We start from the raw sequence: 19,421 nt of genomic DNA, 5'->3' as shown, positions 1-19,421 counted from the left end.
GTTTGAGGTCAGATTTTAGAATCCAAAAACTATTAATTTTTTTTTGTTATTGTTAGTGCTGTTATTATTACTTTCTGAAAGCCACCGTGACACCTTCTTCAAGGTTAACAAGAACTTTCTGGTAAAGATAACCTTCTATTTAGAATTCACACAGAATTCTGAAACAAGATGCAAAACAACTTACTGACCATATTTTTTCTTAGTCAAAAAGATAATAGAGGATAATAGAAACATGAAAATGTAATTTCCTGAGTTAAATTATTTAAGAATGGGTAGGGAATAGGATTTGTATAAGAACTATATCTTGCAGAAAGCAGAATAGCTGAAATTTCAAATGAGATTTAAAGAATAATCAAGTTTTCAAAATAAATTCCCTGAACATAGTGGTTTACTTATGACATTAATTTTTTTGTAGGTGATTATTTAAAAACTAAATCGGTAAAAACTAAAAAGTAATTTTGTATTTGAGAAAGTAATATTTTAATTGGTAGTATATAATAATGTATATTCTTAACCATTTTATAATACAGTGAAATTGCAGTTCTGTGTACTCTTAAAAGATCACTTAACTGGCCGGGCGCAGTGGCTGACTCCTGTAATCCCACCACTTTGGGAGGCTGAAGCAGGCTGATCACCTGAGGTCGGGAGTTTGAGACCAGCCTGACCAACATGGAGAAACCCCGTCTCTGCTAAAAATACAAAAATTAGCTGGATGTGGTGGTGCATGCCTGTAATCCCAGCTATTCAGGTTGCTGAGGCAGGAGAATTGCTTGTACCCTGGAGGCGGAGGTTGCAGTGAGCCGAGATCACGCCATTGCACTCCAGCCTGCACAGCAAGACTGACACTCCATCTAAAAAAAAAAAAAAAATCTCTTAACTAATTAATGAAGCCTAGGATCCCTGATTTTGTCCAACTGTTTGGAGTGATATATATGTATACATATATAATAGATATAGTTTGGTAAGGCATATAATTTCATAGCAAAATCATATTCAAATTAAGACATCTAATTATTTAATTTTTTGGAATACTCATGCAAAATTATGAAAACTCCAATCTGCTTGCTTTTCATGTTTATAATTATTTTTATTTTCTGGAGGTTATTTTATTAGTTCCTCTCTCTGTTTATCAGTATTTCTCTATGCACTTCATTAAATTCTTAGGGCTCTTTCCTGATGAAAGTGGTACCACTTACCTGGCCACCTGAAAGAAACAATTTCTTTGTAGATCAGGAAAATCCTTAGAATCATCACACATTTCTTTCAATGAATTTAGCCGACTGTTGACTCTTTTAAGCTTCATTGTATCCTTTGCTCAAGGTGTTCTCTTTCTTTTTTTGGGGATTATATACAAGAAATAGTAGTTTAATCTTTTTTAAAAAGAGGCCAATAAGTAAAAGAAAAAATAACCTTTTATTTTGAGGAAAGGATGAACTAACATTTATCTGTTTTCAGTAGTGCTTGGCATGTCACACATGATTTATAATATAATTATTGTTACATCTGTGTAGTGTACATTAGTATATTTAATTTATAGAAGAAGACACTGTGATTTACCATGGTTAAACCCAAACTCACACAGGCTATAAGATGTTGTATTCAGGATTTGAAGTTAAGTCTACATTCAGAGTCCTTTTGATACTAACACTATACACTGTGATATTTATTTTTCCTGGTTTAACAGGAAAAGATTGGAATTTTAGTTGGAAAGAATTTGTTAGTGTAATACGGCATTCAAAAATAGTTTTTATCAATAGATTTAATCATATTTCTGAGATGTATTTGAATTTCACTCTACCTGTCCCCCTCCTGAATAAGTTGATTGGAAAATAGTGACCTCAAGATAGAAAATCTAGGAGAAAGAAAAGGATAATGGATAATGAATCTCTCTCATTCTTAACAAGTCTGTATCCATTTTGAGAGACTGTATTGAATACAAAAATTACTGAATAAAGATTAATGAAAAAAATGCTCTGAAAAAGCAGCCTCTTTAATAAATAGTGCTGGGAAAAGTTGACATTCATTTGCAGCAGTATGAAACTAGACCCTCCCCTCTAAACTAAAAATGGATCAAAACAATAAAACAACAGAAAACAGGAAAAATCCTTGAAGACATGGGTCTGGAGAAGATTTTCTGAAAAAGGCCACAACAGCACAGGCAACAAAAGCAAAAGTAAACAAATGGGATCATATAAAAATAGAAAGCTTTTGCAAAGAAAAGGACAATCAACAGAGTGAAAAGACAACCTCCAGAAGGGGAGAAAATATTTGCAAACTATTCATCTGACAGGGGATTAGCATCCAGAATATATAAGGAACTAAAAAAATCTCAATGATAAAAAAACCTCAACAAACAATCCATTTTGCAAATATTTAACAAAAATAGGCAAATGATCTCAACAGATATTTCTCAAAAGAAGACATACAAATAACCAATAATATATGACAACATGCTCAACATCAGTATTCATCAGCGAAATACAAATCAAAACACAATGAAGTATCATCCCACGCCATTTAGGATATCTGTTATCAAAAAGACAAAAAAATAACAAATGCTGGTGAGGATGCGGAACAATGGGGAAATGTTTTTGATGGAAACGTAAGCTAGTACAGCTACTATGGAGAACAGTATGGAGGTTCTTCAAAAACTACAAATAGAACTATTATATGATCCAGCAATACCACCACTGGACATTTATCCAAAGGAAAGAAAATCAGTATATTAAAGGGACACCTGCACCTCCAGGTTTATTGCAGTACTATTCACAACATCCAAGATATGGAACCACCTAGGTTTCCAAGAAGAGATGAATGAATTTGAAAAATATGGTATATATACATGCTGAAATACTATTCAGCCATAAAAAGAATGAAGTCCTATCATTTGTGGCAACAAGGATGGAACTGGAAGACATTATGTTAAGCGAAATAAGCCAGGAACAGAAAGTTAAACACTGTATGTTTTCTCATATGTGGAAACTAAAAAAAGTTGATCTCATAGAAGACAAAAGTAGAACAGAGGATACTAGAGTCTGAGGAGGGTAGGGGGAAGTGGTAGGTTACACAGAGAGATTTGTTAATACAAAATTACAGCTAGATAGGAGGAATACATTGTAGTGTTCTATACCAGTGTAAGATGACTGTAGTTAACCATTATGTGTAGTTTCAAATATCTAGAATTAGGATATTGAATATTTCTAACACAAAGAAATGATAAATGTTCAAGATGATTGATATGCCAATTACCGTGATCTGATCACTATATATTATATGTATTGAAGCATCACTATATACTCCATTAATATGTACAATTATTTCTCAGTAAAAAATGTAAAAAAGGAAAAAAGTTTTAAAAAGTCTTAACTCTTGGGGGAAGAAGGCAGGACAAAGAAGTCATGAATGCACAATGAAAATTTTAAAATAAAATATTAACACATAGGATCCAACCATATTTCAAAAGTTTAATAAACTATGATCAAGTAGGATCCATTCTAGGAATTCAACTGTGATTTGTTATCTGGGAGTCTATATAATTTATTAGTTCAAAACTACTAAAGCAACAGGACATATCATTGTATGTTAAGACACTATAAAATCATTTCACCTACTTTGGCTGGCAGACAGTATAAAACTAAATAAATATTTATTTAATGAATGCCAGGGGACAAATCCTAAGAGAAGATATGGGTATGAATGAGTTTTTTTTTAAACTGATAATGAGATAACCTAGAGTAAATTGTGCTTATTTCAGAATATTTAAAGAAGTTTTGAAGTAGGGAGCCAAAAAACAAAACCCCAGTTAAGTACCATCATTTCAGGGGCAGGTGGGAAAAGATATTTGGCAACATCCAGAAATGTAATTTTCTATTACATAAGTTTTGAAATGGCTAATATAGGTTTTTCTTTATATTCATCTTGTTATGAGCCTTCTACATACAACCTATGTGTACTTTCTGTCTTATTTCAAATTTGCAGTTAAGACTAACTTATAAATTGGCATTTTAAGTGAAACAGTAAAAGTTTTTTTTTTTTTTGAGATGGAGTGCAATGGCATGACCTCGGCTCACTGCAACCTCTGCCTCCCAGGTTCAGGTGACTCTCCTGCCTCAGCCTCCCAAGTAGCTGAGATTACAGGCGCCCGCCACCATCCCCGGCTAATTTTTGTATTTTTTTTGTATTTTTCAGTAGAGACGGGATTTCACCATGTTGGCCAGGCTGGTCTTGAACTCCTGACCTCAGGTGATCTGCCTGCCTTGGCCTCCCAAAATGCTGGGATTACATGTGTGAGCCACCGTGCCTGGCCAAAAGATTTTTTAAAGTGTCTTTACAGTAATACAGGTGTATACACACACACACACACACACACACACACACACACACACACACACACATGTTTATATATATGTATATGTATATTATGAAAAAACATGAGCATTTATGGAAAAATTAGCCAGTGAATTTACATTTTCCACTTGCATTTTTAAATGTATAATTGTTAAAATAAATCAGTCTCCCTTCAGCTTGAGTTTTTAATGTAATTATCTATCCCTCACGTGTAAATAGTTTTGATGGTATAGTACCGTTTGCTCAAATTTGGGTTTGAGAGAACAGTAACTCTAAATTTTTGATCTTATGTGTATTGAGTATATGGTTCATAATTAATGTTTAGTACCTTAAATAATGAGTACATTAACAGGTATGTTATTTTATTTCTTTTTAAGCCTGTATTCCAGAGAGTGTATATTATCTTGGTCTTCATTCTTTTCATCGTGGCTGTTTTGTTGGTATAGAATATTATTTCTGTAATTTTCATGATGTCAGTAACTATGGAATTTGCTTTAATTTGTTTGGCCTTGAACTGTTTATGAAGTGATAATAACCTAAGTGCTCCAGAAATATATTTTCTTCTTGGCAAGAAATATAAATTGTAGTCAGACAGATTAAAAATGTAAGAGACTTTTTAGTGTAAGAATTGGTTTAGACTACTTGTAAACACATTATATTTATTTAGTATTGAGCTTTAAGGCATTTGATTTATGCCCACATATCAAGCTGGCATATTTGTGTTTTCTTCCTCTTGTTATCTGGACTGCAAAGAATTCCCCATATGCACATAGGGAGGGGTGTTGATCCACAGTGGTGGATGACATAGGGATTTGAGCTACATACTTATACAGATTGCTTGTGCCCTGTGTTCCTGCTCATACTTGATCATGGGTACCACTTCCATTTCATATTCTTAGGGTTATTGGTAACAGAACTAGCTCATAATTGCAAACTCTCAACACATAGTCACTTGATTACCCATGGTCACGCATTCTATTTTTATCTAGACCCAATGTCATGGCGGTAATAGAGGTATATAACTTTCCACCACAGATGGTATGGCCTTTGACATGTGCGTGAAGACTGCATTGTGATTCTTTCACTGGGGCTTGCCATAAATTCCACATACTACTTTTTCCAACAGTGACACTACCAATAACTATAGTATGTACTGGGTCATATGTCCCTAGCTGCAGAGTTGCATGCAGGGTAGGCTTCACTGACAGCAGAGCTATTTCCTACCCTGGCTGGAAAGAGCTGGCAGCCTTTAATGTCTTCCAGTATATGGGCTGAAGCAGCATTCATAGGAGTGGAATATGCTGCCTTTAGAACACAAAGAGGCCTACCAGATGGTTTGGTTTCTTCTTTGTAATGGGAGTTGCAAGATGCATAATTGGTCTTTTAATTCAGATGAGCTGTCTGAGAATGTTCTTGTCCACTGGACCCCTAAATATTTTACCAATATCAAAGCCTTTGAATCTTTGTGGGTTTTATTTTCCACCCTTTGAAGCATACGTCTTAAGAAGGTCTCTGTTGCATTATTCTTGCCCATCTGGCCCGATTAGCATGATGTTGTTAATGTAGTAGAACAACGTAATGTTCTGCAAGATATCCAACAGGATCAAATGTATTCTATGTATGACAAAAGAGGGTGGAATTAATATCATCCTAAGGCAAAAGTGTGAAGGTATACTAGTTTCCCCTCCATGTGAATGCAAACTATTTTTGATCCTCTTTTTTGATAGTTAGCAAAGAACACATTTGCCAACTCCATGGCCATGTTAATCTGCTCTAATAAAGATATACATCTTGCACAACACCTGCAATTTTAGTTCTACTTGGCAGTAGGTGTCTGCTATCCTTTAAGCTTTGTTTAGTTTGCAGGGGCCAAACTGATGATTTAAATGGAGATTTGATGGGGTCCATTACCCTGGCATTATTTAGATTCTTTAGGGTGATACTAATTGCTTCTACCCACTCTCTCTGGAATGTGATAGTATCTTAAAATTTATTGTATTATCCAGGGGATAAAAGCTCCCAGAGGCTTCCACTGTGAGAACCAAAGATCAAATGTGGTAGGTGTTGTGCCATTTGCTAAGTCTGTTTATTCCAATTCTATATCCAGCGACTGAAGACATGATCACTGGGTGAGTCTGTGACCCAGTGGACCCATTTTGAGCTGGACCTTGTCCAGCTGTTTTCCTATTGTCTCCCATCATTGGGCTCAGTTCTGTTACAGTTTCTCCTACATCATCTTTGGTCTATGGAGGAAAGCCACGAAATTCTTAGTGATGCTAGTGTCTCTCCCACCATCATATTCTTCATGGCTTTGGTAATTGGCATATCCTCTGGCCCTTTCCATAGATAAAATGGCCTGGTGGGTTTTCTGGCATCACATAGTATATCGACTTCAGCATGTGCACATTTTTAGACTTTTAATCACTGCCTTTACTGTTTGCTATGGCAGTTCTGGCATTTTGACCTTACTTAGCATGGGTATATTTTTCATGTTTTACATGTTTCTAGGAGTCATCCAGATAGCAAGTTAACATCACCTCTTGTGGCATCCTTGTCAGAAAGGGAAATCCTGCATCTTGGGAGAGGGCCTTCAAATCAGTAAACTCTCCCTAATCCAATCATAAGGTTCTGGCCCCCTTGATCAAGCTCCCCTCTGAACCTCGTACCACTTGTACTCTCCCACCTCCTGCCAACATGTGCTGTCTAGCTGTCTAGATTTGTTTGTTTGTTTGTTTTTTGTTGTTGTTGTTTTGAGACAGAGCCTTGCTCTGACGTCCAGGCTGGAGTGCAGTGGTGCGATCTTGGCTCACTGCAACCTCCGTCTCCCGGGTTCAGGCAATTCTCCTGCCTCAGCCTCCTGAGTAGCTGGGACTACAGGCGCCTGCCACCACACCCGGCTAATTTTTTTGTACTTTTAGTAGAGATGGGGGTTTCACTATATTGGCCAGGCTGGTCTCTAACTCTTGACCTTGTGATCCTCCTGCCTCAGCCTCCCAAAGTGCTGGGATTACAGGTGTGGGCCACTGCGACCGGTGAAGGTCTTACAGATTCTTTGGTGGTATACTCTCTTTCTTTCCTTAGCAGTCCCAGCATGTACCTAGATGAGTTATGTTGATACCCACCCCAAGTTATAGGCCCTCTGGCCGGTACTGAAGATGTGAGCAGATTCTGACCTGGGCCACAGGTCTTGCTGGAGAGTAGCCTCTACATTGCGTTTAAGCAAAGGCAGAGTGCTATCTGTCTTTTAGGAGGGTAGGGTGGATCATTTCTGCAGTGTCAGATGATTCAGGAAAATTTGGGAATTCAAAATTTGGGAAGATTTTAAGGAGCATCAACTTCTGATATTCCCATTTTGTGTGTCAGAGTCCTTTTTCTTCTGGGGCTTGACCTTCTTTAGTTGACAGATCTTCTATAATTGGCAGTGTCTTTATATGGTACTGAGGAGACCCTCTGGCTTTATCAGCCTTTCATTATCTTTTTCTAGAGCTCACTGGGGCTAAGCAGTAGACATGCAATTCTAGTATCTTAATAGTTACCCTTCCTCATGTTTTTCAAGCATCTAGTACTTCACTCCTGCTATACTATTCCCTTCTATTGGCATGCCTTCCTAATTTATCACTAGTTTAAGTTTTTGCAGTTGCTTGATGGCCACTTTGTGCCAAGAGCTATTTGTGCTCCACCTACCACCAATGATGAGTTTTTCATTGCTAGCCTGGCAATGTATGATCCAGCTCTCAAACTCCAACTTATTTCTTACTTTATTATACCATTCCTGAAACAAGTCAGAGTTTGAGTCCTCTGAAAAGCAGACTCTGAGGTAGAGTTTAGTATTCCTGATGTTAATTGGGAGTACCCTTACAATCAATGCCTTTGCAAGAGGTAGGGGGATGAAGCAGAATTGGACAAAGGGAGAAGTTGAGTTGTGATTCTCGATGGATAACCTTAGTCAACCCTGTAAGGATTGACTGAAGGCAAAATAATTGGTCATACTTCTCCCATGTTGGGCTGGAATGGCCAGGCCTTTATACCACTACATTGATCAGTCATTCAATATGGGTCATTCTAGGAAGGGTGTGCCCTTGAGTGAAATGGGCCTGTGTTCCTCAGGCAGTTTGTGAGGTAGCTTGCAAGTGACTCTTCACTGACAGCACTGCTAGCAACCCAGACAACAAATTTTTTTTGAATGATGATCTGGGCAGCACATATCCATGTCTACCAGAAATATCCAAACTTCAGATGATTAACACCAAATAAAAATTTATTTTTCAGCCATTATACATGTTTGTCATTGGTTGGCAGGGCAGATTTTTTTATTATTATTATGCTTTAAGTTCTAGAGTACATGTGCATAATGTGCAGGTTTGATACATAGGTATACATGTGCCATGTCGGTTTGCTGCACCCATCAACTCATCATTTACATTAGGTATTTCTCCTAACACCCACCAACTCATCATTTACATTAGGTATTTCTCCTAATGCTATCGCTTCCCAGGCCCCCAACCCCACAACGGGCCCCGTTGTGTGATGTTCCCCACCCTGTGTCCAAGTGATCTCATTGTTCAATTCCCACCTATGAGTGAGAACATGTGGTGTTTGGTTTTCTGTCCTTGTGATAGTTTGCTGAGAGTGATGGTTTCCAGCTTCATCCATGTCTCTGCAAAGGACATGAACTCATCCTCTTTTATGGCTGCATAGTATTCCATGGTGTATATGTGCCACATTTTCTTAACCCAGTCTATCATTGATGGACATATGGGTTGGTTCCAAGTCTTTGCTATTGTGAATAGTGCTGCAGTAAACATACATGTGCATGTGTCTTTATAGTAGCATGATTTATAATCCTTTGGGTATATACCCAGTAATGGGAGTGCTGGGTCAAATGGTAATTCTAGTTTTAAATCCTTGAGGAATCGCCACACTGTCTTCCATAATGGTTGAACTAATTTACGCTCCCACCAACAGTGTAAAAGCGTTCCTATTTCTCTGCATCCTCTCCAACATCTGTTGTTTCTTGACTTTTTAATGATTGCCATTCTAACTGGTGTGAGATGGTACCTCATTGTGGTTTTGATTTGCATTTCTCCGATGACCAGTGATGATGAGCATTTTTTCACGTGTCTGTTGCCTGCATAAATGTTTTCTTTTGAGAAGTGTCTGTTCATATCCTTTGCCCACTTTTTGATGGGGTTGTTTGTTTTTTTCTTGTAAATTTGTTTGAGTTCTTTTTAGATTCTGGATATTAGCCCTTTGTCAGATGGGTAGATTGCAAAAATTTTCTCCCATTCTGTAGGTTGCCTGTTCACTCTGATGGTAGTTTCCTTTGCTGTGCAGAAGCTCTTTAGTTTAATTAGATTCCATTTGTCTATTTTGGCTTTTGTTGCCATTGCTTTTGTTGTTTTAGACATGAAGTCCTTGCCCATGCCTATGTCCTGAATGGTATTGCCTAGGTTTTCTTCTAGGGTTTTTATGGTTTTAGGTCTAACATTTAAGTCTTTAATCCATCTTGAATTAATTTTTGTATAAGGTGTAAGGAAGGGATCCAGTTTCAGCTTTCTACATATGGCTAGCCAGTTTTCCCAGCACCATTTATTAAATAGGGAATCATTTCTCCTTTTCTTGTTTTTGTCAGGTTTGTCGAAGATCAGATGTTTGTAGATGTGTGGTATTATTTCTGAGGATTCTATTCTGTTCCATTGGTCTATATCTCTGTTTTGGTACCAGTACCATGCTGTTTTGGTTACGGTAGCCTTGTAGTATAGTTTGAAGTCAGGTGGCATGATCCTCCAGCTTTGTTCTGTTGGCTTAGGATTGTCTTGGCAATGCGGGCTCTTTTTTGGTTCCATATGAACTTTAAAGTAGTTTTTTCCAATTCTGTGAAGAAAGTCATTGGTAGCTTGATGGGGATGGCATTGAATCTATAAATTACCTTGGACAGTATGGCCATTTTCATGATATTGATTCTTCCTATCCATGAACATGGAATATTCTTCCATTTGTTTGTGTCCTCTTTTATTTCATTGAGCAGTGGTTTGTAGTTCTCCTTGAAGAGGTCCTTCACACCCCATGTAAGTTGGCTTCCTAGGTATTTTATTCTCTTTGTAGCAATTGTGAATGGGAGTTCACTCATGATTTCACTCTCTGTCTGTTAATGGTGTATAGGAATATTTGTGATTTTTGCACATTGATTTTGTATCCTGAGACTTTGCTAAAGTTGCTTATTAGCTTAAGGAGATTCTGGGCTGAGATGATGGCGTTTTCTAAATATACAATCATGTCATCTGCAAACAGGGACAATTTGACTTCCTCATTTCCTAATTGAATACCCTTTATTTCTTTCTCCTGCCTAATTGCCCTGGCCAGAACTTCCAACACTATGTTGAATAGTAGTGGTGAGAGAGGGCATCCCTGTCTTGTGCCAGTTTTCAAAGGGAATGCTTCCAGGTTTTGCCCATTCAGTATGATACTGGCTGTGGGTTTTTCATAAACAGCTCTTATTATTTTGAGATACCTTCCATCGATACCGAATTTATTGAGAGTTTTTAGCCTGAAGGGCTGTTGAATTTGTCGAAGGCCTTTTCTGCATCTATTGAGGTAATCATGTGGTTTTTGTCATTGGTTCTGTTTATGTGATGGATTACGTTTATTGATTTGCGTATGTTGAACCAGCCTTGCATCCCAGGGATAAAGCTCACTTGATCATGGTGGATAAGCTTTTTGATGTGCTGATGGAGTTGGTTTGCCAGTATTTTATTGAGGATTTTCACATCGATATTCATCAGGGATATTGGTCTAAAATTCTCTTTTTTTGTTGTGTCTCTACCAGGCTTTGGTATCAGGATGATGCTGGCCTCATAAAATGAGTTAGGGAGGATTCCCTCTTTTTCTATTGATTGGAATAGTTTCAGAAGGAATGGTACCAGCTCCTCTTTGTACCTCTGGTAGAATTCAGCTGTGAATCCATCTGGTCCTGGACTTTTCTTGGTTGGTAGGCTATTAATTATTGCCTCAATTTCAGAGCCTGTTATTGGTCTATTCAGAGATTCAACTTCTTCCTGGTTTAGTCTTGGGAGGGTGTATGTGTCCAGGAATTTATCCGTTTCTTTTAGATTTTCTAGTTTATTTGCATAGAGGTGTTTATAGTATTCTCTGATAGTAGTTTGTATTTCTTTGGGATTGGTGGTGATATCCCCTTTATCATTTTTATTGTATCTATTTGATTCTTCTCTCTTTTCTTCTTTGTTAGTCTTGCTATCGGTCTATCAATTTTGTTAATCTTTTCAAAAAAACAGTTCTGGGATTCATTGAGTTTTTGAAGGGTTTTTTGTGTCTCTATCTCTTTCACTTCTGTTCTGATCTTAGTTATTTCTTGCCTTCTGCTAGCTTTTGAATGTGTTTGTTCTTGCTTCTCTAGTTCTCTTATTTGTGATGTTGGGTGTCGATTTTAGATCTTTCCTGCTTTCTCTTGTGGGCATTTAGTGCTATAAATTTCCCTCTACACACTGCTTTAAATGTGTCCCAGAGATTCTGGTACATTGTGTCTTTGTTCTCATTGGTTTCAAAGAACATCTTTCTGCCTTCATTTAGTTATTTACCCAATAGTCATTCAGGAGCAAGTTCAGTTTCCATGTAGTTGTGCGGTTTTGAGTGAGTTTCTTAATCCTGAGTTCTAATTTGATTGCACTGTGTTCTGAGAGACAGTTTTTTTGTGACTTCTGTTCTTTTACATTTGCTGAGTAGTGCTTTATTTCTAATTATGTGGTCAACTTTAGAATAAGTGCGATGTGGTGCTGAGAAGAATGTATATTCTGTTGATTTGGGGTGGAGAGTTCTGTAGATGTCTTTTAGGTTTGCTTGTTGCAGAGCTGAGTTCAAGTCCTGGATATCCTTGTTAACCTGTCTCATTGATCTCTCTAATATTGACAGTGGGGTGTTAAAGTCTCCCATTGTTATTGTTTGGGAGTCTAAATCTGTTTGTAGGTCTCTAAGGGCTTGCTTTATCAATCTGGGTGCTCCTGTATTGGATGCATATATATTTAGCATAGTTAGCTCTTCTTGTTGAATTGATCCCTTTACCGTTATGTATTGGCCTTCTTTGTCTCTTTTGATCTTTGTTGGTTTAAAGTCTGTTTTATCAGAGACTAGGACTGCAACCCCTGCTTTTTTTTTTGCTTTCCATTTGCTTGGTAGATCTTCCTCCATCCCTTTATTTTGAGCCTATGTGTGTCTTTGCACGTGAGATGGATCTCCTGAATACAGCACACTGATGGGTCTTGACTTTGTCTTTTAATTGGGGCCTTTAGCCCATTTCCATTTAAGGTTAATATTGTTGTGTGTGAATTTGATCCTGTCATTATGATGTTTGCTGGTTATTTTGCCTGTTAATTGATGCAGTTTCTTCATAGCATCTATGGTCTTTATAATTTGACATGTTTTTGCAGTGGCTAGTACCGGTTGTTTCTTTCCATGTTTAGCGCTTCCTTCAGGAGCTCTTGTAAGGCAGGCCTGGTGGTGACAAAATCTCTCAGCATTTGCTTGTCTGTAAGGGATTTTATTTCTCCTTCACTTATGAAGGTTAGTTTGGCTGGATATGAAATTCTGGGTTGAAAATTCTTTTCTTTAAGAATGTTGAATTTTGGCCCCTACTCTCTTCTGGCTTGTAGGGTTTCTGCCGAGAGATCTGCTGTTAATTTGACGGGCTTCCCTTTGTGGGTAACTGGACCTTTCTCTCTGGCTGCCCTTAACACTTTTTCCATCATTTCAACCTTGGTGAATCCGACAATTATGTGTCTTGGGGTTGCTCTTCTTGAGGAGTATCTTTGTGTTGTTCTCTGTATTTCCTGAATCTGAATGTCATCCTGCCTTGCTAGGTTGGGGAAGTTCTCCTGGATAATATCCTGAAGAGTGTTTTCCAACTTGGTTCCATTCTCCCCATCACTTGCATGTACACCAATCAATCAAATGTAGATTTGGTCTTTTCACATAGTCCCATATTTCTTGGAGGCTTTGTTTGTTTCTTTTTAGTCTGTTTTTTCTCTGACTTTGTCTTCTCGCTTTATTTCATTAATTTGATCTTCAATCACTGATACCCTTTCTTCTACTTGATTGAATCAGCTATTGAAGCTTGTGCATGCGTCATGAAGTTCTCCTGTCATGGTTTTTAGCTCCATCAGGTCATTTAAAGTCTTCTCTACACTGTTTATCCTAGTTAGCCATTCATCTAATCTTTTTTCAAGGTTTTTAGCTTCTTTGTGATGGGTTCGAACATCCTCCTTTAGCTCGGAGAAGTTTGTTATTACCTACCTTCTGAAGTCTACTTCTGTTAACTTGTCAAAGTCATTCTCCATCCAGCTTTGTTCCATTGCTGGTGAGGAGCTGCGATTCTTTGGAGGAGAAGAGGCACTCAGATTTTTAGAATTTTCACCTTTTCTGCTCTGGTTTCTCCCCATCTTTGTGGTTTTATCTACCTTTGGTCTTTCATTTTGGTGACCTACAGATGGGGTTTTGGTCTAGATGACCTTTTGTTGATGTTGCTGCTATTCCTTTCTGTTTGTTGGTTTTCCTTCTAACAGTCAGGTCCCTCAACTGCAAGTTTGTTGGAGTTTGCTGGAGGTTCACTCCAGACCCTGTTTGCCTGGGTATCACCAGTGGAGGCTGCAGAATAGCAAATATTACTGCCTGATCCTTCCTCTGGAAGCTTCATCCCAGGGGACAACTGCCTATATGAGGTGTCAGTCGGCCCCTACTGGGAGGTGTCTCCCAGTTAGGCTACACGGGGGTCAGGGACCCACTTGAGGAGGCAGTCTGTTTGTTCTCAGAGCTCAAACACCATGCTGGGAGAACCACTACCCTCTTCAGAGCTGTCAGACAGGGACTTTTAAGTCTGCAGAAGTTGTCTGCTTCCTTTTGTTTAGGTATGCCCTGCCCACAGAGGTGGAGTCTAGAGACAATAGGCCTTGGTGAGCTCTGGTGGGCTCCATACAGTTCAAGCTTCCTGGCCGCTTTTTTTTACCTAGTCAAGCCTCAGCAATGGCGGATGCCCCTCCCCCAGCCAGGCTGCCACCTCGCAGTTCGATCTCAGACTGCCATGCTAGCAGTGAGCAAGGCTCCGTGGGTGTGGTACCTGCTGAGCCGGGCACTGGAGAGAATCTCCCTGTCTGCCGATTGCTAAAACCTTGGGAAAAGCGCAGTATTTGGGCGGGAGTGTCCCATTTTTCCAGGCAGTCTGTCACAGCTTCCCTTGGCTAGGAAAGGGAAATCCCCCAACCCCTTGTGCTTCCCGGGTGAGGCAACGCCCCACCCTGCTTTACTCGCCCTCTGTGGGCTGCACCCACTGTCCAACTAGTCCCAGTGAGATGAACCAGGTACCTCAATTGGAAATGCAGAAATCACCCATCTTCTGCATCGATTACGCTGGGAGCTGCAGACTGGAGCTGTTCCTATTCGGCCATCTTGGAACGCCCCTCCAGATTTTTTTTTTGTCATTATTTAGGGACCCAGGCTGACAGAAGACATAGGCTTTCACTGCTAATCAAATACCTCCAACCAGAAACACAGGTATTCCAGTAGCTTGCATTACATTGATACATTCAACTTCTAGGGATTGTAAGAGTATAATTTTGTGCCAGAAGGAAAGGAACTGAAATATTTTGTTGAACAGCACAAATGTCTATCAAAAATATTGTATGTAATTCTTTTTTAAACTTTTGGTATAATTGAAGATGATGTCTTGGAGATAGTAATAAAGCTGTCACTTCCTACCACTACACGTATTAAAAGGCAAATAACTTCTAGAAGTAGAATTATGTTTTATTATTATTTGTCTAAATTAATTGCCTTCATGTATAATTACATTACTATTACTGTGCTGTAATGTTTCTCATCTGCAGGACTTGTGTACTTTAAAAACAAAACAAAAGAAAACCAGAACATGACTGAGAGCATAAGCACTATTTTGTAAACAGTGGGATTAAATGAAAGTATACATACTTAAGAGTGAAACCCTCTAGCTACCTTCATCCACTTAGGGTCTTCCTAAAATGCTGTTAGTCTGATTTATGGTTTCCAGGCAGGAGACTGGAAAGTCATCTGAAGGAATCTGACCAGCCTAAGAGAAAGCATGTAGAAATACTGACATTTGGAGGTCTCTAACTGAAATGGTTCCACCTGATCAGAATCCCAGAGGTCAACATGTCCTTCTTAAGCACTAAATTCCCAATGACTCTTGTGGTGCCTCACTCTTAAATTTGCAGCCAGTTATTATTTTGACAATTACAAAAAGTTACTAAATTTGACCAAAATGTCAAACAAGTAGGAAAAAATAAGAAATTAGAGGAAATAGAGATAATCCACAGAGGAGATTATAAATTAAATCTTTATGGACAGATGTTACATTTGTGAAGCAAAATGTGAGATTTTAATAAAAATAGTTAATTCAGAAAAGAAAAAAATGGGCTCTTGGAAATTAAAATTAGGAAAACAAATCAATGATTTGAAGGTAAAGTGAAGAATCTCAATAAAGTATTATGAATAATGGACAAATGGAAAATAGGGTAAAAAATGAGAAATTTAAGATGACTATTCCAGAAAACTTTGTATCTCAGTAATAGAATTGAAAAAGCCAAGAACATAACATTTTAGACAGGAAGGAAATTATCAAGTGAGTAATTCAAAAAATATGTTTGGGATTGAAGTACACAAATTTTAAGAATAAAAGCCTACTGAGCCCTAGAAAAATGAATACAAAAGACTCACAGCAAAGCTCATTACAAAAAGACAAAAAGAACCTAAAAACTTCTAGAGAGAGAAAAGAAATAGGACAAATAAATCATGAGACTCGATAGCATAGTGCCTTACAAAAGCAATACGAGAAGCCAGGAGAGTGGACTAATACCTTCAATATCTGAAAATGCTTTCCATGTTAGAATTCTAACACCAATCAAATCATACTAAAAGTGTTAGAGTGAAATAAAAGTATTTTTTAGAATTGCAGATTCTCAAAAATATACCTCCAATGTACACTTTATTTAGAAACTTTAGGATTGTATCTCCTATTGAAGTATGAGATTAAATAAATGGATGAAATCTAAGAAACGGAATATATAACAGAGGAGAAATATCGAGGGAATCCTTATGATGATGTAATAGGCCTAGAGAGCAGTAAGTTCAGATTGGAGAAGAAAGATGGAGTTTCAGGAGGGATGTCTTTACAAAGTAAATGAAATTGCCAGATAACTTGATGTATTAGAAGACAGTGAGAAGAAATGTACACATCTGGCAAAGGGTTGGGGGAGAAATATATACAGAAAATTAAGCAAAAAAGTGAAAATATAATTTGTGGAGAAAAGTAAGTTATTTAAGAATAAAAATGTAGTGTGCTACCTGGCTTATCTGTGAATAATATCACAGATATATACTATCACAGATAATAAAAACTGAACATTAGCTGAGTGTGGTGGTGTGCACCTATAATTCCAGAAACTTTGGAGGCTGAGGCAGGAGGATTGCTTGAGCCCAGGAATTAATTTAGTCCAGCCTAAGCAATATAGCAATTCCCCATCTCTAAAAAACAAATAAGAATCTGAATATTGCTCCAAACAAAATTATAAATGTATAGAGAATGGAGGGAGAGGAAGTATGTGTGTGTAAGTCTGTGTAAGAGCTTAATCTTCACTGTCTGAAGAAGGAAGTCAGGCATATTATCTGAAACTGGGAACTAGGCATGCTGTTTAGAACAGATGAAAATACAAAAAACAAAAACAAAAGCAAACTCTTTATAGCTGTTTATTTAGAATTAAAAGTGCTTACCTCTGTGATTCTGGAATATGTTTTGGGAAGATAGGGGGCAGTGGATTTTTTTTTTTTTTTGATAAGCCTTGTAGAAATATTGGACTTTTGAGCTTCACACACGTATATATTTAAAAATGATAAAATAAAAGCAAACTATAACAGTACAGAAATTAAATGATGCGCAAGTTAGCGGTTCAAGGATAAATGTTCAAAAATTGGGAAAATTAGTGCATTGACATATACTTGAAAATATCTGGAAAATATCATATATGGGAAAAATTAAGTTTGATGCTTACCAGATACACAAAAAGAAGTTCCAAAAAGATTGAAGACCAAAATAGTAAAAGCCAACTGAAAAACCTTTACTAGAAAATTAGAGATTATTTTTAAAATCTCAGTTTACTGAATAAACAAGCACAGATCATAAGGTGACCTAAAGATAAGACCAACTTTCTGTAAAACAAGATTTCATAAACTAAGTGAAAAAAAGATGCTGTAGCATGGAAGAATATATGGTAATACATATAGCCAGCAAAGGATTAGTATCCAGAGTATTTAATCAAGAATTCTTTAAATTATTAAGAAAAAGGCAAAAAGCAAATAGAAAAATGTGCAAGTCTTAAACAGTGATTTCATAGAAGACTAAAACAAATAACCTATACATGTGGAGATAAGTTGACTCACCAGTAACTGGAAAAATGTAAAATCAAGCCATTCAGCAGATTGGTAAAAATTTAAAGTCTGATAGAACTACATGTTGTAGAGAATATATAACAAGAGGAACTGTTGTACACTGCTAATGTGAGTCAACACAACTACTTTGGGGAGCAAATTGGGAAAATCTAGTAAAATCGAAGTTGTGTCTTTTCTTATACCTCTTGGAAATCTAGAGAAACATTCAAAATATGCACAAGATACATATAACAGTGAATATACCAACATGACTTGTAATAGGAAAAAATCTAAAAAAAGGCTAATTATTAACAGCTTAATGGGTAAATATTTTGTATAGTCATAACATGGAAAACTCTAACATGGTTACAATGAGCACACAGTACCACTTGTATCTATAAATTTAAATGAGCTGTTGAATTGACATTTTTCCAAAGATATACAAATGTCCAATCAGCACATGAAAAGATGCTCAACATCACTAATCATTAGGGAATGCAAGTCAAAACCACAATGATATACTAATTCATACTCATTAGGATGGCTATGATAAAAAAACAGAAGATAACAAGGGTTGACAAGGATGTGGAGACATATGAACCCTTTTGCATTACTGGTAAAAATGTAAAATGGTCCAGCTACTATGGAAAACAGAATGGCAGTTTCTTAAAAAATTAAACACAGAATTACTATGTGATCCGTTAATCAAATGGACCTCATACAAGTTATTTACCTTCGCATAGGTCTGATTCTTCATTTCTAACATAGGGTAATACCTGCTCAATCAATTTCACTGGATTCTTATAAAGACCATTTTAAGATATGCGATGAAAACACTTTGGAACTTTTATCTGTACTTAATTTATAAAAGTATACAATTTATACTTTATATAATTTCTTTTGCACCAACCTAATAGTGCTACAAACATATAATGTACAATTATTAAATTAACTCTAACATGTAAAATTGGCAGTCTTAATCTTTATCATAGGCCTCTATAATAATATTTTCTAAATGTGATCTTCAGAGCATTGACTCTTGAGGATCTTAATAGGCATTATATGAAAAGTGCTTCTTTGGACAAAACATTGGGAAAACACTGTGTTAAATAAAGTTAGGTTAGGTTTCTGTACCTTTACACTCTCTTTTGAGAATATTTAATAGGCAGATATACCATGTGGACTAAAAAGACAGATTATACAAACATAATGAGTACACTTTTTCGGGGGAGATTTGTGTTTCCTGGATTATACCTTAGCATATACAAGTCAACATGTATTTTATTATTGTCAGTCTTTCAGCATCATTTCTTTTTTTTTTTTTAAATTATACTTTAAGTTCTAGGGTTCATGTGCACAACGTGCACGTTTGTTACATATGTATACATGTGCCATGTTGGTGTTCAGCATCATTTTCTAAACTTACAGTTTTGGTTTTTATAATTTTTTGATGTTCATTAATAAAATATTGAGTTGAAACCAAATTTATTTTATTATTGGTATAGATGTAATTACTTAAATAAGAAAACAAGTAATTCATTACTTTAACTTTTACAACTAACTGTACTTAAGATTATTTTCTTGTTCCATAAAGGCTTTTACCTAAACAAAAT

General features: G+C 36.9%; 1 protein-coding gene across 10 annotated transcripts in view; it reads left to right on the top strand.

Moving 5' to 3' along the window:
• The window catches only part of ATRNL1 (attractin like 1), an 853,525-nt gene that overhangs the window by 155,996 nt on the left and 678,108 nt on the right, over positions 1-19,421 (top strand). The gene's annotated exons all lie outside the window — the stretch shown is intronic.

The sequence above is a fragment of the Nomascus leucogenys genome, chromosome 3 (assembly GCF_006542625.1).
Source record: "Nomascus leucogenys isolate Asia chromosome 3, Asia_NLE_v1, whole genome shotgun sequence".
NCBI classification, from domain to species: Eukaryota; Metazoa; Chordata; class Mammalia; order Primates; family Hylobatidae; genus Nomascus; species Nomascus leucogenys.
The sequence above is the reverse complement of the archived record's forward strand: the minus strand, read 5'-3'. Positions and strand labels throughout refer to the sequence as shown.